This window comes from Mycteria americana, chromosome 7, assembly GCF_035582795.1.
Source record: "Mycteria americana isolate JAX WOST 10 ecotype Jacksonville Zoo and Gardens chromosome 7, USCA_MyAme_1.0, whole genome shotgun sequence".
NCBI classification, from domain to species: domain Eukaryota; kingdom Metazoa; phylum Chordata; class Aves; order Ciconiiformes; family Ciconiidae; genus Mycteria; species Mycteria americana.
The window spans coordinates 16,843,889-16,863,118 of record NC_134371.1 but is presented as its reverse complement, the minus strand read 5'-3'; positions in this window follow the sequence as shown (position 1 = coordinate 16,863,118).

The following is a 19,230-nucleotide window of genomic DNA, read 5'->3' as shown; positions in this document are numbered from 1 at the left end:
CATTTCAAGTCGTTTGCACCAATGGAAAGAGGGAAAAGTGTTTTGTGAACACAAAGAGGCAAAACTTCAACATACCCACTGGCTAATTGAACACATTAGACCTAAAATTCTGCTTTATAATGTATGTATATATTCTGAGACGACATAAATTTTATCTTTATAATTCAATATTTATGTTTCCATTTCTTCAGGGTATCCAGTAAAGACAGAGGAGCTAATTATCTACATTTCCCTATGACTGGCCCCCAGTCAACATTTCCCATGCACAGAGCAGGAAAAGGTACCTTGGATTTCTCACTGTTTTCCATCCGTGTAGCATCAGCCTCCCCCACAAGGGATGTCATGGCACCCAGACCCAGAAAATGATCCTGTACCCCTCCACCTGCACACACGCAGACACCCCCCCATGCAGGGCTCTGCTGATCCACGTGAGGTGTTTAAACTGGATTTGGAGAATTAAAACAGATTGGCTGTGCTTTGCTCCAGACAAGCACCGTCCATACAAAAACATAACGTATGCAATCACTCGCATTGCACTGAGAGGAAAGGAGGAGGAGGAGGAGGGAGAGTAACCTTGACTTACCAGCTCATATTTCTGCCTCAAGTGCCCAAGTCGCCATGGAGATCATCACGCACATGCAATTTGCAGACAGATATGATGCATGGCTGCAAAAATGGCAGAGCCTATGCACAGAGCCCAGCAGAGCAGAGTGAGATGTTGGGGACCATTTTGTGTTCTCTCTGCTACCGCAGGTCCTACTGATTTGAAACAGTCTGTAGGAGTATGGCCGAGCAGATTTAATTCCAGAGTTTACAGCTCAGGAAGATGCTGATGAGGATCTCTGAAGGAAGAATACAGAAAACCCCTCTTAAAGAAAAAAAAAATTATGTGGAAGCTGATTTTTATTAACTATATTAGTCCATGCAAAGGCCCCAGGTCTACCTGTGGAACATGTAAAAGTTTGGCTATGTGAAATTTCCCAGTAGTTTATCATTGCCTGCTGGAGAAGTCCCTGGGTGCGGTGGCAGCGCAGCCCGGCCCAGCAGCCGGTCCCTGCTGTGCTCACCCCTGGAAACACCATGTGAGGGGAGAAGGCAGCCCACAGACAAAAACTTTGGTTGTTGGAAAATGGGCACTAAAAAAATCCTTCTGTACTGGGAAGAAGTTTGACATCACTGGAAATAAAGATTAAGAATGACTAAAAGTTTTTGCTTCCTTTTTCCCTGTCAAAGACGTGCTTCTTTGGAGCAGAGGATCTAACCTGGAGAGCAGACACAAAGCCTAAACAAAGAAAAAAGGAGAGGGAAGGCTCTGGATAAATATAGTAAACCTAACTTTGAAAATGATGGATGAAAACTCAGACGAGATGGCACTCGTCTACCTTTAAAAATTAATACTTACTTTACCTCTCAGAAAACCAACCAAAAAAAAAAATCCCAACAATTCTGTCGATGTATAAAGCAAGTGTAGTACATTAAGAAAGGTGCCTAAAATAGACAAAACACACTAACAAAATATGCTGAAAGAAGACGTTTCAAACATGTAAAAAGCATTTTTGACAAGTCCAGGCAGTGCACTTACTGACTTGGAGAAAGAGACGGACGCCGATGCAGCCGGCGTGTGCTGTGCTCGGTACCTGTAGCAGCAGAGCAGTGCCAGCCATTCCCGCGTTTGCGGGCTCTGGGACAGGCCCGCCTGGCTGGAGCGTGCTGGGAGCCGCTGCGCCGTGGCGTGGGCTCCCGGGCGAGAGCCGCCGCGGTGGCACGGGCAGGTCCACCCGTCTGCAGGAGCCAGGTTTCGTTATCCTGCCGCTCATGAAATAAACATTTCCCTGAAGCAGTTCTGCCCCAAAGAACTAATTTTCTGGCATTATTTACAAAATTGCAGTAAATGGGTAATAGAAAGATATACAACTTAGCTTGAAGTACATTTTATGTTTTTCCATTTCTTTCACAAATTTCCATACCTTTTACAATGTCCCCTCTTACCCTATTCTTATTGTTTTATTCTGAAGCAATAATTTTAGTAGATTATATCAATAGATTTCTGCAGGATTTGTAAACTATAGTCTTGGATTGGCATAGGTCCTTACAAGTAAAACTATGTATGCAGTAATTTCTTTAATCTGAATTTTTGGCTTTTTTTAATTCCTTTTTTTAAAATAAATACTCACATATTGGTCAAAATCTGCTCCAGCCATGATTAAAAGCAGCCTCACTAAGGACTTCAGGAACAGAAGACTTAAACATATTTATCCAGGCACAAATGCAGCCATACTTTGGTGCTATTTAGAAATGCACGGGAAAAACTACTCAAGAAATCAGGACGAACATTTAAAGAACTGTGTACAGCTATTTCTAGCCAAGTCTTAAGGACGTCAAGAAGCAGAGCAGCAGCACCCAAAGGGGAATTCTGCCAAGGCACTGAGCTCGCTGCCTCTGCCCCTTGCAGAAGGCTCCAGGGGATCACTGCCTACATTTACTCTATCGTTAGGAGTCTGAGCACTAAAATAGACTATACTTCCTTCCTCTGTATGAATGTGCTGGACATCTGTAACACATTCACAAGTTTTTAAAAAAAAAAAAAAGAAAAAAGAAAATGAGTGTGTGTACATGTATTTCGTCCACCTGTAAAATATATTTGTTCCATCCCATGCTGTAAAGCTTATAAAAATTGATGGGCAAATTCTCAGAAGGCTCAAGTTAGCATGGATCCATTAAAATCAGTAAGAGTATTCAGATCTGGGCAAGCAGTGCTTGGCTGGAGGAATTTATACATCTAGAACCTTCCTTTTTTCCTTAAAGAAAAGTTACATGGCATCTTTTCTATAACTACAACTTCTGCAAAAGCACAGGGATCCATCCCTGCTAAGCTGATGTACAAACACCACTGCAGTTGTTATTACACAAACTACTGCAGCCTGTAGGAAACCTGTCCATGGACTAAGACATCATTGTCCTAGACAGCACAGAGCCAGAACACAGATTTTTCCTCCAGAAAGCATATAGTAATAGTCAACCAGATGGATCAATAGAGCAAAGGTACCATATGGCTCAGCATAGGTGCTGCTTTTCTGGAGCCTAATCACTCTCCTATTTTCTACAGGCACACAGCCAGAGTATGGCAATGGTTTCACAAAAACCACCTTCGCTAGTGGTCAGAGGCGCCAAGAGAAAAACAGGAGACATCAACAAAATTCAGAGTATTAGGAAAAGCTGTTTGATTTCTTGTCCTGCTCCCTGCTGCTTGGAAAACTGCCCTATAAACCTGGTGCAAGATATTTGCCCTTGTACTCAGCGGGGAAAGACGACACTGCCCTTTCCCCACTGCCTCACTACCAGCTCCCCCAGGTAAGCAGGAACTGCCTCTCCCCTTGTCCCCACAGTGTAGACAAGTTCACGCGTGAGAGCTCGGCATCTCCCCACCTGCCCTTACTGATGCCCGAGCAGCCAGGGATGCGCTGTGCCATCCAGCAGGCAGGTTAAGGAGAGCATGCAGGCACCACGAAATGCACCCGAAACCTCACTGAGCAATGCCTGAGCTTCCCTGCTGCTAAGAGGCGTGATCACTAATGCCCATGTCCTTTTTAAATTTCCTTTCCTCAAAATATCAGTTGTCACCAGCATTAAAATACATTGTTATTGTCATTTTTTTTAATAGGAAATTATACAGCCTTCCTCCCTTTCCTAGACTTGCCTTTAGCACAGGGAGAAATGCTGAGCGTGAGCGTTAAGTATCAGACTGTGACCCTGTGCAATAAGAAGCTCCAAGTTACAGATTATCACCCAGTATTGCTTTCTGCACTGGAAAAAAAAAAAAAAAATCAATTTCTTAAATCAGCTACTGTCTAGTATGGATCTCACCTTGAACTTTGGTTTGTGAGGCGTCTTGCTTCAGCTCACGTCTACAGTAACTCCTCCCCTCCGAAGACGTCTGCAATCGTGTTGCAATACCGCAGCCAGCACCCCGGCATCGGCAGCGCTGACCGGCTGGCTCGCCAGTCGATCGCCTGTGCTGACAGCACTCGTATCGCGCACGGCACTGCCGAACAGCCTTCTCTCATTTGTCTGTCCATGGTAGGTTTACCATAGCTATTCCACAAGGTGACTGTGGTGCATGAATTAGTAGAAAAATACAACCTTTAAAATAAAAACTGTTCAGCAAGCTGCTCTTTAATTTGCATTTAACTGAACTGGGGGAAATGGGATCAAAATAGCAACCTTGGTCTTTTCTTACACGATCATTTTAAGAAAGAAACGTTTCAAGCACTTGTATTTAGAAACGGTACGTGGGTACTGAATATGTATCAGACATTTTAACGCTACCCCCAGCAAGAATTTATATGGGTCAGAGCCTAAATATAGATGTCAGCAAAATACAGCAATCAACTGGAAATTCATAAACCAGCTTCCATACCCAGTTGTGACACAGCAGACAGAGAAGGTTTGGGGGGTTTTGTTTGGTTGGCTGTTTTTTGGGGTGGGAGTGTTTGGTTTTTTAGTTTTGACAGGGGTTTTTGGGGGGGGTGGGTTTTTGTTGGTTTGGTTAATTTTGGTTTTTTGTTTGCTTTTTAAATCACCTGTAAAACCTTGCTCTCATGAAAACACGACACACCAAGGGGCTGCGGGCACTGCTGGTGAGCACTGCCTCGCGCACATTCTGGTTTCCTAGCAGTTCTGAAACAGCTGCATGAAATGATTAGTCCAAAATACTGAATTCAAGCCCAGATCCAAACATTCCAATTTGAATAATTCTAAACAGGTTTTAGGATAAAAGCAGAGGAAGTGTGACCATGAAGAGGTTTGATTCATGTAAGCAGACCGAAGTATTTTAAGCAAAAATAAGCCAAGAAAGGAGCAGTGTGCAAGACCTGAATGTATCTTGCACCAAACCATGTGCCAGACCTTCTCTTTAGTCATGAAGAAGTTTTGAAACTGGTCTCTCACCTCTGAGTGAATTTGCCCTAATTAATGAGCACTCTGAGGAATTTTTTTTAAATCTATCCTGAAGCTATTCTGCTCCAGGTAAATATCCTTTAATATTCATTAGGTTTGAGTGTCAGAGAGAATGACTTTATAGCTCTGTGGCAAGAACACTCCAGAGGTAGAGACACCAAAGTTCACTGCTTTGACTGTGTATTGAAAACAAAGACATTTTATGCCCCTTTTCTGCTTACTTTAGTGAACACTACTGTGATTAATCTATTTTGAGAAGCTGAAGTGAATTTTACCTGATTTTATTTTTATTTTGGCTTGAACCATTTGCCAAGTTCAACTGAAATTCACAAACCATCTCAACTTCTTTTTGCTCATTAAACACAGACTCAACAGTAAGAGAACAGCATCTTGCCCTTCCTTACACGTAACCAAATCCCTCTGAACACTCTTCAGGCTGAAAGCAAACAGTAGGCATTCTTCCTGGGAAGTCATAAGCTTTCACAAGACTAACCAAACTGCGCCTGCTCAACAGCCTCTAACAATTAGATCTAGTGCTTGTCTCTAATTAAATTATACCCATTTAACCCAGTGATAAAATCTGATAAAGTACTCAAACAACATACACTGCTATATTAATAAGATTATTTCTGTCTTCTAGTAGATTGAATGACAGAAGTTTTGGATACAAATGCAATTAACACTCTTGGTGATGATGCAGAATTTCTCTGCTGGCCTTGAGAAGTCATTAAGTAAAATTAGAACAATTGTCCTTTGCTCTAGAAGAAAAACTAGTATTTCTCTCATACATACCTCTCCTTTTCCCTTTCTCTACACTGTGAAACATCTAAATTGGAAGAAAGTGTACTGGAAAGTCAGAGTATCAGAAAACACTGAGTATATTTTAGGTGCTTTTCTTTCTGTAACAATGACTTAAATTGAAATCAACATTTGCATCAACTGTCACATCACCAGTCTGATCTTTCGTCAAGGCACTACGTAAGATCTGGACAGCCCTAGCTATGTCCACGTTAGCCCACAGCACAGCGTAACAGCAGCAGACCTGTAGAAAGAATAGACAGCCACTGAGAACTCACCCACGCTCGGTGGCTCGGGGTTTTGCTTCGGCTCTAGTGTGTCTCTTCGGTTGGGCACTGTTGGTGGCTGTTGGTGTGCTCCTGGGGCACATCTTCCAATTTGGTCCCACCCAACAGGAATCAGTCTGCACACTCCGGGACTGCTCCAAAACTACACTCAAGCACAGCAAGTGGGGATGCCCAGGAGATTCCCTTAAAAAACTCTGTATGAACTAAATCACTAATACGGACATACCCAGTTGACCACAGTATTTTCTGTTGGGTGACACCTTCCATCCATGAAAGACATTTCTTTAAGGTGCAATAAATTTGCTAGTTCCATCTCTGGAAAATATAGCCAACGTTACTAAGTTACTCTAGTGGGCTGCTGGAGCGAGTGTTTACAAGTTAATCCCTAGTAGCACAGATCCAGGGACCCAGAGGTGAGCAGTTTTGTGCTCATTCAGAGCACATGAGGTGAACAGTCCTGACACTCTCATGGGGGCTACAGCTGTTCCAAGATTATCAACTGATCTCCTCCACATCTTTGGAAAGTCACCATTCAATATTCTAATTCTAAATTCAAACTAAATAAAACATTTTTCACTTTTTGAGGGAAGAAAAAGAAGAGAAATGGATAAGACATCCACAAGATTTAATGACATAATGGTAACTCTATTAGGACATCAAAATTAATTTCAGTTTCCCTGAGGTATCTTATTTTAATTAACAAATCCATGATCCTGCTCTATTAATTAGCATACTGAAAGAATAATAAGTTTCAGATGAGCTTAATTCTAATAAAGCTTTTCATCCCCTAAAAAAAAAATAAAAGGAATCCGGGATCTCAATCCAATTTGTTTTCTACATTTAGTAGCAATGTTTAGAAATTCTACCCAATACTACAGCACAACCATTAGTAATTTCTTTTAATTTGAAAATGTTTTGGTTTTGCACTTATTGCATTTCAGACATTCTACCTATCAAAGGAATGGCAGTGGCCCACTAAGAAAAGTAATTCTTGCAGGATACCAGGTAATTTTATTTTTCATATTATTTCCTACTATTAAAACTGATAACCAATAAGGATAACACGTGGATTTTTTTGAATCCTTATCCACTGCTGATTTTCCAACAAACCCACACAACAGCAGTTACCCATTAGCATCCCAACTGGGTCAAATAAAATTCTAGGAATGTATCTGGGACATCCAAGCTGCACAGTAGGTGTTTTGTGCCTCAGTTTCCCTGGCCATTCAGTGGTCACCGAGTGGCTGCTATACTACTGGTCACATCACACATTTTTATAGACATGCTAATTCCTTAGTCTGGTCAAAGCAGGCCTAAAAACTGACTCTTTTTTCCCAAGTTTGTTTTATGCTCCTCTCTCCTTGTATCACAGTTCACTTACTGGTGAAAAACCACAGCAGGTTTTTCCATTTGTTTTTCATTCCCAAAAGCAACAAATTTGTACTTTAGATTCCTGCAAAGCACTTGCAGATTCCCTCTTATATGAAGTAAAAGGAGAGAAGAAAATATTAGGTTTGGGTTAACCTAATTAACCAAAGGTTTGGGTTAACAAAATAAGCTAAGGAGAAAACTTCTGCATAGATGAAAATGTATTGATGCTCATAATTTCAGAATTCCTTATCCTGTAAAGACAGCTTGCTTCTTTGACCTAGCACCATCTGTAAAACAAAACACAGTGAAAGAGGACACTAGGAAGTTACGCCTGCAGAACTTTTCTAATTAGTATATCTTAACGGCATTTTGCTTATATATTTCAGACCAGCGGGTTGAATATTTTCAATGCTTTACTGAAGAACAAAAGTCAAAGCAGTTATTATATAACAGAAAAAAATAGCATTAATAGAATATGTAGAAAGAGTTGAGCAATTTAAAAATATGGGTTATAATGGAGAATGCATGTGAACTTCAGTAATACTTCTGCCAGCTCTGTCGCTGCACAGTCCCTCTCTCTTCCAGCAATCGTGGAAGGAAGGAACGGCAGGAACTGCTCTGTGCCCACAACATGATGCTCTGATAGTTAAAGTTGGCCCTGCTGTCTCCCCATCTCAGCTCCCTTGTGTTTGACCTGGGCTGTTGTATATCCCATGGGATCCCCAGGTGACAACCTGGTGCTACATTACCTCTGATGTATGCAGGAAAATGACGGATATTCTCTCTAAAGATAGTAAGAGTGTGGAGAGTTCATTATTACAGACAACAGCTTTTTGCAAGAATATCTAAAGACCTTAGCTACGTTTGCTTTATTTTTATTTTCAACTTATTTCCATCTCCATGTGGTACACTGAGGAAGGCTAATTAGCAGGTCCCTCTCATATCTGTGGTTTTTCCTCAAACACCTAATAGCAATCATTCTTTGTGTTTATTTTCAACTCTTTGTGTCCCAGGCACATTAAAGGAGGAGGATGTTTCTCAGCAAAATGATTAATACACTGTCACCTTATCATTTGTCTTTTCTAAAGGTTTTGTGATGCATTTGGTAGTTTACTCAGAAGAAAACCAATAGTTAATAGAAATAAAATTTTTCTCAAGAAAATATAGCAGTCCTTTCAGAGATTCATTGCTCGAATAATTTATCTTCTCAGAACAACCTTAATCATGGAAGACTGAGACCATGGAGGCAGGGAACATCCTTACTTCTTGCTTTATGTTTTTGAATGAGGGTTGTAACATCTCAGGATTGAGATTCTTGCTATAGTGGGGATTGGTACAGATAGAACCATTCATTTTCTAAAAAAATAGAATATTTCCATAATGGGAGTCATAAATTAAAACTTAATAATAGACTAAATAGCATTTTAATTATCCTGTGCTTGCCAACTCTCATACTTACTGCATATCAGGTAAAAGTACAGAACTCCAGGTTCCAGATTTGTTCAAAAGAATGGGAAGTTAAAAGAAGATTCCCCCCCTGCTAAACGCACACACCATTTTCATGTGGTAGTTATACTAATTTACTCTAATACTTACAGTTTAAATACAGTAGACACAGACAGGGGAAGAGTTAGTATACCAAAACCAGAAAATTTAATGAATTATAGCAGCAAGAAATGAAAATAATCAAATATTGCATGAAATTCTGCTCTCCTTTACTCCAGCGTAATAGCTTATTCTGGTGACTGGTATGTGAATGTGGCCTCTTCTGTATTTTTTTTTTTTTTATACAAAGAATTATACATTTTATAGACTCCAACATTTGGTTAATGGTTACTAAATCTGGCATTTACAGAGACATTAGAAAAGATGGTATTTATTTGCAATTTTATTTCCCTCACAGTGAAATGTGGAATCCATACAGCTGTACAATGAAGATGATTAGAATTGCTAGAAATGAAGGCCTCCTGGGAAAAAAAAATATCAATAGCATAGTTTAACTACATGAACCATAATTGCATTATTAGCTCTGCTGTGCACTACCACAGGAAAGCTAATGACATGATTCTGAAGAAGCTTTATAGATTATGGAAAACTATATAACCTCTTGCGCTCCCATTGACAACACAACTCATTTGAGATCCCTGCCATTATGGGAAGGAAAACTGCCTCATTTTTCACAAACCTTGTGAATATGTCTTTTCACGGATTTTACATATTAACTGTATATATGCCCATGGACCAGTAGCTGGAATAACAAGTAACCATTTGTTTAACCTTAGCTGTGGCGAATTAAGCAGTGAATTGTGTTGTCGGTCCCAGTCCAACAAATAAACTGAGTGTTGCAGAAGGAGCAATGAAGAAGAGGCGCTCCCCACCCCAGAGACGCGCTGGCTGTGTCTGAGAGGTAGCAAGAGGATTGCTATCATAAACTGTCAGTGAAATGAAGTGTCTATTTTTTTCCAGAGTTTTAAGTGTATTTACTGCTAAATCAATCTGCCTACAGTTTACTAGCGGGATTCCAGCTTTAAAGCAGAAGACCAAAATAATTTTCATCACATTCTGACAACATGCAATGGTTATTCTCAGTGAGTCATTCCCGCTTTGTCCCTGTATTTTCCCCTCCCACCCAGTCCCCAGGTTTCAAAGACGTAAATACATGAAAACCATGACTTTTTCAGTAGTTACTGAAATAGAAGAAATGCGTAATCAAGATTATTAAGTCTTGAAACGCAAAGCAATCCAAGACACAATCCTAAAATGTTGGACCTGAGAGACATCTCATCTCCTCCATCACATTACGCCTACCTTGCTTGAATAGCCAACTTGCACACATTTGCTCTTTGGCTCCTTGGTGACCTGCAGCAGCCAATATCCATTTGTTTGTACTTTATGTATGCACTCAAAGGCACCTGTGGGTCTGCCCTGATTGCTGCCATTTCACCACCATACAAGGATCAACGACTGGGAATGTTTAAAAGCGAATTTGTGGGCTCCATGGGAACTGAAAGAGAACCGACCCTGCGGTGTTTCCCCATCCACAGCTCAAAGGTGGGCATAATTCATTGCATCTATTTTAGGTATGAGATCACTTCACCGCAGCGCACCAAGCAACCCTGGGTATTGCCTTTGCAGTTCCTATGCAGGTCCAGAGCAGGGCAGCCCAGCTTGAGAGTGCCTTCAGGTCACAGCACTTGGTAAGCGGCAGGTTTGCTCCCTCTCCCGGGTACAGTAGTGCTCCTGCCCTCACTGGCACCATGAGGCCATAAAGGACCCGAGAGTACGAGGGGGAAGACTTGTCTTTAAACTGGATGTGGATAAGCAGGATAAAAACCTCTGAAGAGAACAACAGCGCTAATTTACCAGCAAAATGTCCTATCATTATTGACACATTATCTTCTGTGTAAGTTACTGCTGAGGCGACTTACCATTCTGCAAACCTATTACTACTCTATTACCTATTACTACTACCTATTACCTCTGCTGGAGAGGATTAGCTTACTCAAGGGAGCGCTAACATGCCAAATGAAGTCATATAACAAGGGAATTCCTAAACGGGCATACAATTGTGATATACACACTATATGGTGGATAAAAGTCTTATTTGCAGAGGTTATTGGTAAACAATGTTGTATGAATGTCCGGATTTTTTTAACTCGGTCCTGAGGAAAGGCGCATGGTTTCAGGTTTATAGTTTCTACTGTCAAATTCTGCTGGGTTTACTTATGTGTGGTAAAATGTTGCCATCAAGTGGCCATTTATTCAATTACAGAGCACCTCTCCCCTCTGGGGCAGGCTGCTTGCCTTTCCTTGGGTGACGAGTTCCTACACTGCACTGTCTGCTATGTAAATGCATTCACCCCGCTGCTACTAGTTATGCAGTTACACCACTCAAAAACATTTTTGATCCCAATTGCTTTGAACCTCCAAAAAGAAGGAGGAGATTGAAAGCATCTAAATTAGCAGCATCTGACCTCTTTATTAAGAAAAGCCAGCCAGATATTTTTTCTCTGTAGCTAAGGAGCATAACATGTAATTCTAATTCTACTAAGAGAAAGTATGTAGGGAAGCATTCATCTTAATGCTGTTGTATATACTGCCTTACAAACCATAGGGGGCATTATGTTACCATGGTTTGTTCTTCTAATTTATCAATTTAGAATGATGCTCTGTTATTGTCATATTCATCAAGCTCTCAAAAGCCCTATATTTACACCAACTCAAGAAATAAATGCAGAAAACTGTGTTCTACATATTCTGCTTTTTCAAAAGTCCTTTTCAGGACATCCAAAGCATGGGATATGCACTGTTTCTTATTATCTGCAACTTAATTCACATAATCTGAAGTGTGCAGATTAATCTGTAAAGTGCCAAAAATCTGTTGTTGAGTGAATGTACAAAGAAAGCAAGGATCTAACCTTTGGGAAGAGATGAGAAAGGCAATATAACTTCAGAGTCCTGGGCTCTGTGTAGCATGAAAGTACCCCCCCACCGCTGACTTGAAAAGAAATGCAACCACAGGCGTGATGGGAGAGGGCAGCATGGCTCTGGTCCAGCTCTGGTCCACCTGTGCCTTCGCACAGCACATCAGGAACACGCAGGAGAACCTGCAATCTGCAATAGCCAGCCAAATTACTTTGGCTTTGTCACCAAGTCTCAGCCAGTCTCCCGGTTCCCTGCGATGTTGTGTGTAAATACCCACCGCCCAGCCAGCAAAAGCCCTGGGGACTGACGGCGGGGTTCTGCCCTGGGTGCCACCACACGGGAGCCTTTGGGCAGAGCCACACATTTGTTTCTACAGCTGCAGTGATTTAAAACATCGCTATCCCTGTTCACCTCTCCTATGGCTGCGTAACTGCCAACATGAGGACAGGTCTGTAAAATGGTGGTTTCCCTAAACCTTTTTTGAGTCTGCACTCCAGTTTACTAGCACAGCTCACACGGCCGGGGGCCGGGTGGCTGCGGAGGGAGGGTTAACGTGCTAATCATTACAGCTGCTTCCAAAGCCCAATTTAATAATCTTTGCATGCTTTCTGCAGAAAGAAGGTTTGAGGATCTTGTAAACAGCAGAATTAAAGGCAATTTCAAAACTGGCTCACAATTTTTGTTTACAGGAATTATCTTTAAGGCAGCAAGAAGGAAGCCTTTCATAAAATTCACTGTGACTTAGCCCAAATTTAGGTAAAAAAGCAGGTACTAATTGGCAACCCTGGTGCTGAATCTAAACTTATTTTAAACTTTAGTCTAACAGGAAAAGGTTAATTGAAGAACAGATCCTCATCTTATGAAAATGACTTTCCTTAGGTTAAGAAATATAGAAAAAACTAAAATGGACAGGTTTTGTAGATTGTTTTAACAATAAATATTTAGACCACTTCAGAATGAATGCCACCTATGAGGAGGAGATTTGATACGCTGTATGGCATCAAGAGATCTCCACAGGTTTTTTTTTTCAAATAAAGACTTGCAGAAACAAAATACAGGAGAAATGGACAAAATCGAAAGTACTAGATTGTAAAATGGCAACTGAGGCTTGGGTTCTGCGGGGGAAAAAAATGGAATATCAGCCATTTTTATTAACAATCTTCAGGAAAATTCAAGCTTTTCATATTCATAAACTCACTGCTAATTATAGACTGGCATCCTGAGGAGAGAAAAAGGAGACTATAATGAGAAAGGTAGATACATTTTGTAGTAAAATATGCTTTTCTGAACAACTTCAAAGAACAAACTAACCATTTACTACTAAGATGGTTCCCCCAGTTGAGAACTGTGCTCTATATTTTACTTTTGAAAAAGTTGGCTTTGCTTCATACCATCCTGTTTCTCTCCCATTCCTTTGAGTATAAAGATCCCTCAAACACATAAAGGATGCACTGATAGACCAAAAAGTATCTCCCACATCCCACTTCAGCCACCAGAGTGGCTTGCTTCTTGCAAGAAGCTTCTGCTGAAGAAAAAATAAAGCCAGGTGCATCTTTCTAACACTCAACACTGCCTGATATCTCTAATAAAGGCAAGGTGTGACTGCTTACTGACTGTTATCCCCATGGGTTTTGCTATCTCACAATACAAAACTCTAATACAGCACTGAAAATGCAGCAGAAGACAACCTGTGGTACAGGAAGAGTGCCAGCTCCAGGAGCATCAGGAAAGTGCTGGTTGTATTGCACGGAGACATAAGTGATTGAACAAGGAGAGAGTTCAGTGCTCTTGACACCTACAAAAACATTATCAAGAGAGAGAAAGGGAGATAGGGCCATCTAATTGTATAATATTAGAAGAATACTTGCATAATTACAGAGCTACAGTGACAGCTGCTTACAATGTCCGCTATCACGCGCTGCAGGTGGTAATTTATCCATAGGTTTCCCATTCATCTGAATGGAAAACGGCAGGGGGTGGCCTCTTGGCATCCCACATAATGGCAGACATTTTAAGCAACTACCATGCGCTAGGTCCCCATTTTAATTTTGGGGAAAGGATATGGACTCGCCTATTGCTAAGTGCCAATTTTAGGGCTGTATTCATTATCGTCAGAGATGTCACAGGACAAATAGGAGACAAGCAGGGAACTCAAGTAAAGTTCCTAGGACTGTTTATTGCAGACCTGATTTCTGGACGTTTCCCTTCAGATACATTCTCTGTTGCGTGCATTTTACAGGACATGGTAAATGAGAGCTGTGCCATTTAAAATTCAGGACGCTAAAATACCAGCAAGTGTGAAGACAACTGTTGGTAGTTTGAAATAATAATATATCTCTATAAAAGCCTTCTTTGTTATTTTATTTATACCTCAATTATGTCACTTCTAAAAACGCAGTTTGGAAAGAAGGGCATATCTCAGTGCATATCCTTTCACCTCCTTCATGCATATGAGTACACAGAATTCACCTCAGGGTCAGAAATCAAATGGTTATTATGGCTTCAGAAGGAACATCACACATGCAGTGCTCTGTGGTGTCTCACAATACAGCCTCTTCATCTCTTCAGTTACCATCCACTCTTTATTAATAAGCAGTGAGCTCAAAACAGAGCACAGCTTTAATCTTATACTTCTTTTGAGCAGGATGGTGTGCTATCCTCACTTGCTTACAGCCTTCTTTTAGTGGTAGCCACATACCATATACTTACAGTAGTATTTGCTTTATTTTTATTTCCATTTAAGAGGATATGTTTTCCATAGTGTATTTTAATCACTTGTTGAGCAATGCTATCACAGACTTATTGCTTTGGTCTTACCATGCTTGGTGAGCTGCCAGAGCTTCCAGCAATCACAAAAACCAGTTGCAGCCATGCCGATTACTCTCGATGCCATTAGGAAAAGCTGGCAGACTCACTTCGTCACTTTTGCAGCTGGGTGGCATTTATGAGGTGTGTTTCATGTTCTCACAGCACTAACTTGCATCACAGAAAAGCACAAAACTATAATTTTAATTGGAGTAATCATAGGTATCATTCTTGCCACTGTATATTACATTAAGTTAATGAACTTTGGGAGATACACTTGAACACATCATTGCGATCAGCCCAATTCATTATAAACTGTATGCCTCATTTACATGGGTTCCTAGTTTATTTTACTGGGGATGGGGAATATGCATCCTCTGCAATCAGCTCAACTTTTTTTCTTCCACACGCAAATTATTACTTCTGAGAGACAGTCTGAAATGATAGACGAAACAAAACAAGCATAAAAGGAATATATACTTACCTTAAACTGGTGCTGTATTCAAGATTGGACTGCTAAATATGAAGGAGGCATAACATAAGGTTTTGAAAAGCTGTACTTTTTTTTTTTTTTTTATCCTTTTACTTACATATTTGTCATGGGGAGAGTGAGGCAGCTTTTCCTACCATGCACCAGTATTCTCCTCTGGAACCATGCTGTCCAGCAGACTCCATGCAGGAGGGATCCCACCTTGAAGCTTTTGGCTCTTGTTTCCCTGCCCCCCCTTCCCCTTAAAGCTCAACTTGATTTAAAAAGAAAATAATCGCAGCTGGTTTAGAGCTAAAATTAGCTTGAAGGAAAAGGGAGCATCTCAAAAAGAAAAAAACTACAGAAAAGTCACTCTTCACTACAGCTTTCTCTGAACAATCCTTTCCAATAGTTGACTAAGAAACTCTCCCATGTATACTCCCTTCTCATTTTACTTGCTGTGCCATATATACATGTTATTTCTGAACCAGAACCCACTTGTGCATTTTTATGTAACGTATCTGAGACCACTATTGATAGAGGCCTCTTTAGAGCTCTGTAAGGCCATTTCAGAGACAGAAGCAATGCTTTCTCTATCTGCTGCTTTTCCTTGAAGTAGTCAACCAGGCCACCTACAAACTTGTTTGCTCTATAATATCTCATGTTTCTTTACTTCACACATTTATCTTTTTTTATGAAGCCAGAAAGTAGCAAAGATTTTGCAGCTTTCATAATTTCTATAAATACTTACTAAATGTAAGCTTTTAGAAAATACAACTGTGTTGTAGCTCACAGCTCCAAGGGGAAATTTTTTTAGCAGAGCAATTCCAGGGAAACAGACATGTACAAAGTATGAAAACCTCAGATAATTTCAAGTGCTCTTTCATCAGAAAGCCTGACTCAAGCCCGTCGTGTCACAGCATTAGCAAGCAGCTGTAGCCATCATGCCCATGCACTACTCCTTGATAAATTGTCTGTGAAGATGATGAGAAGAACGTACAGGTCACGATGACAACATGCATCTACTAACTAGCTCACGTGTTAACTAAAGCTGACAACTGTAAATCAGACAATGAAGTATTTTGTTCCCAAAACCAAGGATATTTTTTCTAGTTTTGTCAACACTTCCACAAACATTAAAGAACATATTCACCTTTTTTTTTTTTTTCCCTAAAAATGGAAACAAGGAAAGTTAAAGGTGTTGTCTTCTGGTATGCACATGTCCAGGTTATATCTCTTTCTTCTCAGGAGCCACTAATACATGAAAGGATGGACAATTATAATTGAAAGCATCAAAATTCCCATTACGGTATGGATAAGAACTCCTCCTGTTCTAAGGATGAACAAAGACTGCAAAATCCAGAAGCATTAAATGACCTCAAGCTCTTAGCCCAACTCCCAAGTTATATGAAAGCTGAAAAATTTGTCATGTAATGGGAGAAAAATACCCTCTGTGGGAGAAAGGAGTGCAGCCTTGGAAAAGAGAGCACAGCCTGTAACACCATAGTTTTGAAGAGAGCACGTACCCATGCCTATGCAGGAGGTATTTCAGGGTATCCAAGGATTGATGCAGGCAGTGAGTGCCGTGCAGAGCATGCCTTACACCAGCACTGTCGTACTAAGACCAGAAGCATAGATAGGATTGCTTATTATCAGTAGAACTAGAGCTCCCTTTTAATCATCTTAGACTTTAAATCTTATTTTCCCACTAATTATTTCTGGTACACTTTTTGCCTGGAAATCCAAGTGCTAGATTAAGTCTGTTTACTGTTCTCTTTCCAAACAACTGCTTACACCAGGGCTGTAGGTTTATTGTAATCATCTAGCAAAGAGGGAGGGAACAGGGATCGCAACAGCAGCAAGTATTTGTTTTTACATCTAGAAGCCGTGATACTCTAAAAATACAGGTCACAAATAAATACAAGCAAAACACTAGAGAGACTGTGGCAATACCTAAATCTCAGTTGCTGTCAAGTGCTCTGTCATCCTGAAGGTGACCCAAACAGACAGTCTTGTAGGGTGGAGATTTCAGCATATCTTGACTTCTGCTAATCTTACCAGCGAGGCAGTATCAGCTTTTGTATTCTCAAACATTTGTTATCTGTCTGCCCACTCTTGCCCCCGTTGCACTTTCTGTACAGTAATCAAAAGATGAGAATATTACTTGGTTATAAGACAGTGAGTGGATAAGAGTAAAAAAGATGTTAAAATGGATGACGTGAATAATTAAAACCACTTTTCTATCTGCTGAAGGAGCAGAAACCACAAAGATGAAAGTGAGGTCGCTTGTTTTATGAGTTGCCTAGCCAATCAATACCATCCGTCAGCAGCAACTGTATAAACACATCCCCTCAGCAAAGCCTTTGTAGAGCCACCTGCACCCTGATCCAGACTGAACCTCAGTGACATTTTAAACATTCTCACGAGAAGTTTTCTTCATTCAGTGAATACAACATACTGCATGGCTGAACAAATTACTGAAACATATGCAGTGGTAGTTTAGGATTTTCAAGCAGAGGTTTAAGTTGTTGGGGTTTTTTTAACCAATGCTTTGTTTTAACATTTGAAACCCCCATATTCATTTCCGTCCATGTTCCAACCGGATTTGTCAAAACTTTTGCATACTTTGCAGTTTGAGTCACCACAGGCTAAATCCCCAACCACTGTAAATCAGTTTAGCTGCACTGAACTCAGTGGAGAGAGGTGGATTCAATCTAGCTGAGGATTTAGGCTATTGCATTTTAAAGTTTTTTTTTTTAAAAAAAAGCATCTTGAGCAGTTATTTATTATTGAGCTATCAGGTTTATTTATTTTTTGCAATGTTTGACAGAGTCATAGGAGTGAATTGTCATTGCAGGAAGCAGGGGGTTATACACACAATTCTCATTAACAGTAGTATTTTTCTTGGGATTTTGCAATGCCAATGCCATCTAATCAGTCCTAACTTTCATGCTTCTGCATGCACAAACCAGAAGGGATAGGACTTAAGGAAGGTGAAGTGAAATTACTATGCAAAAAAAACCCCAACCTGATTTCATCGCTGAACTTCACAATCCCCAAGCAATGTGAACCACAGTACTTAACAACATTTCACACAGAATTCAAGGCAGTCATTACCTTATCCAGTCTGCTCTGAGTCTCCAGGTTTGCCCTATGGAGTCTTCCCTTTAATATAAAGACAGACTTTAATCTAAAAGGTCTATATTGAAAATCTATTAAAAAGTCTATCTTTATATTAAAGATAAACTTCTGCCAAAAGAAAATTTATTTATTAAAGATACTATTTACTTTTCTGTTTAGGCCTGAAATCAGCAGGTGTTTTTCCATTTCTTTAATGACAGAAAAACAATAACCCACAACCACTTAATGCATGTGCATAAAAGGGAAAAATCACATTGCATCACAGTTTCCTCTTCTATTTTTCCAGAGTGCTGTTTAATTTTGCAGCTCCATTCTCACATTGTGCAGCGGTTGTCTAGAATCAGGGTAACTCAGTGCACAAAAGAAGAACAGAAATTAGAGAAGTTGCACGAATTATATAAAAAGTATTTTCTGATAGTCTTTTAATTTTCCTTCTCTATCCAGTCATGCACGTGAGAATACCGGTGCCGTGGATTCAACAGAATTTAACTTTTTCTTCCTACACAACATTGGCAGATTCCTCACTAAAACTTTTACAATTGGCATATATGCTTGATTCTCAGCTACTAAATAGTATTGTCAGCCATAGGTAGTTTGCCATAATTGGTCTTTAAAGTAGGTGACATTACAACACCAACAGTGACACTGGGACATAGAAGGGGCAGAAACCCAAGAAGAGACCACAGGCACATCTACCAAGCTTTCGTGTGAAACTTCCAGTATTTCTTTCCTCTAGCTCAGCCAAGAGACAGCATTCATTAGTAATTCTTCTTTTTGCCATCAAGGCCAGGAGAAGGAAAAAGCCAGGCAGAACCAAACTCTGAAAGCATTAATTCAGAATCAATTTTGGCAAAGGAAAAGTCCAAGTTTCTTCACCTGCCTTGAAAGTGAAATAACCAATGAAGTATGACTTCAAAGTTCTATCATACCAATGGATCTCATCTACAGAAACTGCTGTAGTTGCACAAAACAGTCAAA